The sequence below is a fragment of the Dipodomys spectabilis genome, unplaced genomic scaffold, assembly GCF_019054845.1.
Source record: "Dipodomys spectabilis isolate Male_0828 unplaced genomic scaffold, ASM1905484v1 ptg000040l, whole genome shotgun sequence".
Taxonomy (NCBI): domain Eukaryota; kingdom Metazoa; phylum Chordata; class Mammalia; order Rodentia; family Heteromyidae; genus Dipodomys; species Dipodomys spectabilis.
This window is the reverse complement of record NW_024870717.1, coordinates 1,172,692-1,180,845: the sequence shown is the minus strand read 5'-3', so window position 1 is coordinate 1,180,845 and position 8,154 is coordinate 1,172,692.

Here is an 8,154-nt window from a genome sequence, read left to right as displayed (position 1 = left end):
GGAATTGAATCCAGGGCCTCATGTATGCAAGGCAAGTACTCTACCACTGAGCCACCTTCCCAGCCTCATCTTTCTTTTTCTTAAAAAAAGTATTATTAGGAAGATGATGTTCAGAGGGTTAACAGTTAAGTAAGTTGAATTAAACTGTCATCAGGTGAAGAATACATTTTTGGGGGACAATTACACCCCTTCCCTTGCTCTCAGTTTATCCCTCCCACTAACCACTTTTTTGTGGTTAACTGGAGATAAGAGTCTCCCAGAATTTGCTGTCCAGGGTGACTTTGAGCCACGATCTTCAGATATCAGTCTGCTGATGAGCTAGGATTACAGGCTTGAGCCTGAAAGACAGGATGACTGTTCTGAAGGTTGTTCTATATTGGCTATAGGGCTTTTGGCCTGAATGGATTTAGGCAGTGAATGCCAGGCAAGTCACTCATCTGGAAGCATGTGTCCCTTTTTAACCCTAACTGTCTCTCAGAACAGATAGGTGATGCTTTCAGAGCAAGAACCAGTGTGTACTAGTACAAAGGAGGTCCTCATTGTATTTGTCTTATTCAACAAATATTGTGTTGCTTATATTATCAACATTTTTGCTTTCTTAAGGAAATTTTATTGTGAGATTGCAATAACTACAGATTCATAATGACCTAGGAATACATGTCTTTTATCAGCTTTAATATCTAAGACACATAGCAGCTCCAAATCATGTTTTGTTGGTCTTAAAGTCGTTCTTGAATATCACTCTTTATTAGTAATGATATTATTAATATAAGTATTAAAGTTCTTCAAACATATTTCTCTTATTAGATGAATCCTTACAGTGACATTGAAAACATCTTCTGGAGCAGCATTGGAAAAGATACTTGGTTAATACTAAGAATGAAGGATGAGAAATGTGAAAACCAGAACTAAGAGACTTACCAGTGTGACTAGGAAACATCTTCCACAGAGCAGAATCTCAGACTTCTGGAGGCATGTAAGTTTGAGAACAAGTCTTCAACCAGTACACGTGACCACATGGGTGAGTCTGAATGTTGCCACATAGATATTATTCTGATTCTTATATAAAAGTCTCATGTCTGATGGGCTTTCACATACACAGATTTATGAAAGTTTATTGTCTTCTTTCCTTCAATATTACTTCATAATTTTCTATTGAGTGCAATTTTTCTTTTAAAACAGGAAAACTCAACACCATCTCTTGGACTGAGGCATTTCCTGTCTCCCTGTGAATTGATCTGTTATTTAAGAGGCTTCCTGACAGGTGCCAGTGCCTCACTCCTTTAATACTAGTACTCAGGAGGGTGGGATCTGAAGATCACACTTGAAGCCTCCTGGGTACGAAAGTCCATCAAACTCTCATTTCCAATCAACTACCAAAAAAGCCAGAAGTGGAGCTGTGGCTGAGGTGGTACAGCACTAGCCTGGAGCAAAAAGCATAAGGTCAGGCAGCACCCAGCCTGAGCCTGGGCCACAGACCAGCCTTCAGGCACACACACACACACACACACACACACACACACACACAATCACACACACACACACACACACACACACAAGTGGCTTCCTGCCAGACTTGTCCATTTGGTCCCTGAAATGGTTGGAGACAGCTCTTCAAATGGATGTGCCCTTCCATTAATGTGCAAATTGACAATCAGTCACATATAGGTCCATCGGTTCAGGTTGTGTACATTGTATCCCACTTCCTCTGCTCCTTTTCTGAGGTGAGTCTTGTAGCTCAACACAGCTGTCCATACACTTCAAGATGCTACTTAGGGTCTCAGGGCCTGGATTCACACTCCAAATGGAAAAATAAAAACTGACCTGAGACCCTCTGCTTACATTGAGGACCAGCTATACAAGCAATGGCAGCTCCCTATGAATGACAAACTAGAATCCAGGCACAGGGTGTTCACAGTAGAAAGAAGTGAGGTGTGTGGGGCTTGAGTTAGTCTAAGGAAAAGCAGAGAATGGAGGAAGAAAGAGGAATAGGGAAAAGACAATCTGTCTTCCCATGTTTCCTTGCAGTTCCTGATCCACTGTATAACGTTTGCTAATTGCTCTGCTGTGTGTTTGTGTGTGTGTGTGTGTGTGTGTGTGTGTGTGTGAGTGAATGTTTGCATGTGTACAGTGGTTCTGGGCCTTGAATTCAGGGACTTCACACTGGCAAGGCAGGGTGAATGTGAGCAAGTACATCATATGCGTTTATGGAAGTAACTCCATAAAACCTCTCACTGTGTGCAACTAGTATATACTAATGAAAGTGAAAAAATGATTAAGCAATGCTCAAACTCCTTCATAAGCTATTTAGAGATAACTTCAAAACGGGTATCAGAAAGCATGGTTGGTAGGGGATATGAAAACAGCTGTAGTTAAAACTATGGGATTATTCAAGCCAGGTTGTGGTGGCTCATGCTTGTACTCCTAGATACTCAGGAGGCTGAGATCTAAGGATCATTACTTGAAACCTGCGTAGGCTGGAAAGTTATGACATTCTATATAAGATATACTACTCAGAAAAAGCTCAAAGTGGTGCTATGAGGCTCAAGTAGTAGAGTGCTCAGGGTTCAAATCACAGGACTGGCAGAAAAAAAAGAAATAGTCCAAACTTAAGATATCTAGGGAGTTTTAGGTTAAAGTTCTATAAAAACAAGTTACTATATTTTGGGGTTCATTTGTTGTTATTTTAAATATATAAGTTTTTGGTTTACTTTGTATATTCTTCTCCCTTAGATATATCAACTTTTGTCACTGTACTTGACTTTGATACTCTGCCTCTTTTCTATACATTTTTCTTATTTGGGGAGGTGAAGGGAAATAACAAAACGCTGAAACAAGGACACAGGATGACCCATTGAAACAATGATACCCATAAGACAGTATGTTGGAAATTAACTTTACAATTTCGGGTGGGGATGGGAGGAGGGGGTGGTAAGGGATAATAGAAACGAAAAAACAGGGAAGGGGTAACAATGCTTGACCAGAAATGTACTCATTGCCTTATTCATGCAACTGTAGCCCTTCTATAGAATCTTTACAATAAAATAAAATTAAAAAAAAATGAAAAATAACTAGTTACAGCTAAAGTAGGAAAGAAAAAAAACTTTCACATATTGGCCTGTGGCAACAGGAATTAGAAATACACAGTCAATAGATATTAATTGCAAACCCTCCACAGATTCATGCCCATAGCTACTTCACCCTCCTTGTACCCAGGGGAAAGTCAAAAGAAATCAGTACAAGCTTCCTATCCTATGATAGTCTACTCAATTCCTGTACCATCTGGAGGACATCATATGGAAAAAGTTAACTTTCCTTCCAAAAGGGTCTCAAATGAACCTTAAAACCATAGCCTCTTACTGTCCTGATTTAAATCTTATTTACCTTCCCAACTACAAATACATATAAACTTGTGGAGGGTTCTAGAGAGATGGACAAAGACTTATAAAACATATACTATGTTTCACTTCTGTAGAAAACTAAAACTAGATCCTTATATACCACCCTGCAACCGAATCAACTCCAAATGGATCAAAGACCTTGGAGTCATAGCAGATACCCTGAAGACATTACAGGAAGGAAGCGGAGAAACTCTAAGGCTCTTTGGGACATGCCGAAAGTTTCTTAATAAAGACCCAGAAACACATCAAATTAAAGAAAGCTTGGACAAATGGGATTGCATCAAGCTGCAGAGCTTCTTCATGGCAAAGGACATAGCTAGCAAGATCAATAGAAAGCCAAAGGACTGGGAGAAGATTTTCACTAGCAATAAAATGGTGAAGGGTCTCATATCTAAAATATATTTAGAACTCAAAAAATTGAATCCCCCAAAAACAAATCCTCAAAGAAACAGCTGCCAGATAAATAAGTGGGCTAAAGGCTTAAAGAGAAACTTCTCTGAAGAGGCAATATGAATGGCCAACAGACACATGAAGAAATGCTCAACTTCTCCAGCCATAAAACAAATGCAAATCAAAAAAACATTGAGATACCACCTCACCCCAGTTCGAATGGCTAAAATCAAGAAATCTAATAATAACAGATGCTGGAGGGGATGTGGTCAAAAGGGAATGCTACTGCATTGTTGGTGGGAGTGTAAACTTGTTCAATTACTTTGGAAAGCAGTATGGGTAATCTTCAAAAGACTCCATAGAGCTTCCCTATGACCCAGCAATCCCACTTTTTGGCATTTACCCAAATGATCGCAAACAAGGCTATATTAAAGCTACCAGCACAACCATGCTTATTGCAGAATTATTTACCATAGCTAAGAAGCAACCCAGATGCCCCTCAGTAGATGATTGGATCAAGAAAATATACACAAAGTAATTCTAGACCTCTGTAAGAAAGAATTACATCACCCCACTTGTTAGGAAATGAAAGACTTGGGAAAAAATTATATTAAGTGAAGTAGGCAAGCCCCCCAAAACGTAGGTCCTATAGTTTCCCTTTTTTACAATAACTAGTATATGTCTAGGACATGCAGAAAGGGTCAAAAGCTATATACATTTGACCATATAAGTGATGTTAAGCAAAATGTATCCCAAGACAGGAACTCAAGTGTTTTTTTTTTTCTTGCTATTGTTTTTAACGTATTTATAATGTACTATGCGATTTTTTTTTTTTATTTCTCTGGTATGTTCTTCCAACACAGTATTACACCTGTTTTCACTGTATTTGTTTCTGGTGACCTGCATCTTTTATGTATGTTTTTTATTTGAGGAAGGGAAAGGAAATAACTTAATACTTAAATAAGGATAATACCCATTGTAACAATGAGATATATAAGACAGTATTTTGAAAACAAACTTTACAACATTGGGGGAGCGGGGGAGGCGTTGGTGACGTGGTGAGGGAAGAATGGTAGGGGAAGAAGAAAGGAGGATGTGCCAATGCCGTTAGGAAATGTACTCATTACCTTAGTCATGTAACTGTAACCCTTCTGTACAATATTTTTACAATAAAAACATTTTTAAAACAGCTTAAATAACACATACTATGTTTCAATAAATTGAATGAGAAATCAAAGCAAGCATGTTTTGAATTTTCTTTATTTTTAAAATGAAATGAGGTCTGGTAAGGTGGCTTAGGAGTAGAGTGATTTTCTTGCAAGCATGGGGCGCTGAGTTTGATTTCTTAGCACCACATAAGCAGGAAAAAACCAGAAGTGGTGCTGTGGTTCAAATGGTAGAACACTATCCTTCAACTGAAGAGCCGAGGGACAGCGCCCAGGCCCAGAGTTCAGAATTCAGGCCCCATGGCCAACGAAATGAAAGAAAACAAGAAAGAAAGAAAGAAAGAGAGAGAGAGAGAGAGAAAATAAGGAAGAAAGAAAGAGAGAAAGAAAAGAAAAAAGAAAGAAAGAAAAGAAAAAAGAAAGAAAGAAAAGAAAAAAAGAAAGATGGAAAGGAGGGAGGGATAGAGAAAGGAAGGAAGGAAGGAAGGACGGAAGGAAGGAAGGAAGGAAAGAATGAAGGAAGGAAGGAAAGAAAGAAGGAAGGAAGGAAGGGAGGGAGGGAGGAGGAAGGAAAAAACAAAGAAATAAAGAAGGAAGGAAAGATATAGAGAAAGAATGAAAACATGTACACTGAGTCTGATCATATCAGGGAATGTTTGATGGTTTGGTTGCTGAGCTATTGGACTGGCTTCAACTTGATTGTCAGATTTCAGCGTGCTGAGTAAGTAGGATTTCTAAGTATGGAACCCCACTGTCTTGTGTGCCTCAGGTGGGGGTGTGGGTGGTGGTGGTGGTCCCCCCTCACAGCTTCAAAAAACAATAGCCATATATTACTTCTTTTATTTTGCCAGACTTGGGACTTGAACACAATGTGTGGGCACTGTCCTTGTGCTTTTTTTCTGAAGGCTAGCTCTCTACCACTTGAACCACAGAGACCCTTTTGTCTTTTTCTGTTTGTGTGCTGCTTAAGCATTGAGCCTAGGGTTTTATGCATGGTAGGCAACCAGTCTACCACTAAGCCAAATTCCCAGCCCAGGCCATTAACTTCTATGATATCACAGCCACCTTTCCCATGGCAACAAGTAGGTGTCAAGCACTAATCTTGTCTTATAGTGGACTCAGCTAGCCAGAGAGGCAAAAAGAATGAGAGGAAATGACAGCTAGCTACCAGACTACAGCTTGATGAGTTTTCCTGACTGGATTCTAAGATTACCAGAGCTGAATCAGGTTCGATTCCACAAAATGCTCCTCTGATCTAAAAGACTAAGGACTACTGCTATCTTTGGAGAGACAAAAGTGAGTGCAGCTGCCTCCATGCAGCTTTCACACTGGAGAAGAAAAACAGAAATCACTATGATAATTTCTGTAAATCAGAGGCATGAGGTTAGTGATGTGGTGGGAATAACTTCACAGTAGGGATGAGAGGAGACATCCCTGAGGATGAGACATTTGAACTGAGAGCAAGGCCATCGTCCATGCAATTATTCAGGAGAAGGTTTTCCAGGCAGTGAGAACAGCAAGTAAAACCCCAATGAGGGGAATGGACATGACTTGCTTCACAGCACTGACATGTTGAAACTCACGAAGCAAGAAAGGAATGGTACAAAAGAAAGAAATAGAACAGATGTGAAGACAGGAATAAATTAGATAGATATTGTATGTTACAGGTTACAAGGAGAAACAATTAATTTTGTTCTAATTGTTTTGTTACCCACTGCAGCCAAAGTGTTCAAGTGGTAGCCACATATATCAGAAAAACCTAGAGAATATTTTAAAAAAAAATTTATCATGAAAATAGCATACAGAGGGGTTACAATTACATGGGCAAGGTAATGAGGACATTTCTTATCAAACATTGTTGCCTCCTCCTTTGTTTCCTTTTCCCATTCCTTCCCATCTCCCACCTCGCACCCCCCACCCCCCACCCCCACCCAACCCCTGGTGAAAGTTGTAAAGTTCGTTTTTCCACATAACGACTGTACCTCACATTGCTGCAATGGGTCCATCTACAAATTCAATGCGATACCTATCAATATTCCTACCTCATTCTTCAAGGAAATAGAAGAGGCAATCCAAAAATTCATATGGAACAATAAAAGACCCCGAATAGCAGAAACGATATTCAACAGAAAGAACAGAGCTGGAGGAATGTCAATACCAAATTTCAAACTCTACTACAAAGCCATAGTAAGCAAAACAGCTTGGTACTGGCACAAGAAAGCCTTCAGGACCAATGAAATAGAATTGAAAACCCAGAAATGAACCTAAAGACAAATAGCCATCTAATCTTTGGTAAGGGAGCTTAAAAAATAGGATAAAGAACACTTAAAATGTGACTCTAGCCAAGTTAAGGTACCTCAATCCTGGAATCCCACTTACTCAGGAGGCTGATATCTGAGGATTAGATTTTTTTTGGGGGGGGGGAGTCTGGTCGTGGGACCTGAACTCTGGGCCTGAGTGCTGTCCCTCAGCTCTTCAGCTCAAGGCTAGCATTCTACCACTTGAGCCACAGCGCTACTTCTGGCTTTTTTTCTTTTTGCATTTGTGGTGCTGAGGAATCGAACCCAGAGCCTCATGCACGCAAGGCAAGCGCTCTAACACTGAGCCACATTCCCAGCCCCCTGAGGATTAGAGTTAAAGCCAGACCAAATAGGAAATTCAATGAGAATCTATCTTCAATTAAACACCAACATTTTGAAGTGGAGTTATAGTTCCAGTAGTAGAGAACTAGCATGGAGAAAAAAAAAAAAAAAAAAAAAGTCAGTGACAGTTCCAGGGTCTCATTTCAAATTCCAAGATAGAGATGAACAAACAAAATGTGACTCTGATTCCTTTGCTTGGGGATTCTAGTTCATGAGCCCTGGAAATGATATCACTACCAAATGTTCTCCTCCCAATCCTGCTTCACAGACACTTTTCAAGGCTCCAGCATCACCACTGTCTCCTGACAGTTAGCATAGCAGTCTACCACTGAAAATTGGAAGCCACAGCACCACTTCCAGTTTTCTGGCGGTTCGATGGAGATAAGAGTGTCAGGGTCTTTCCTGCCAAGGCTGGCTTTAAACTGTGATCCTCAGATCTCAGTTCCTGAGTATCTGGGATAATAGCCATGAGTTACTGACACCAGGCCAAAGATACTTTTCCATGCTTTCACCCTATCTCCTCAGGAGACTGAGATCTGAGGACTGCAGTTGGAT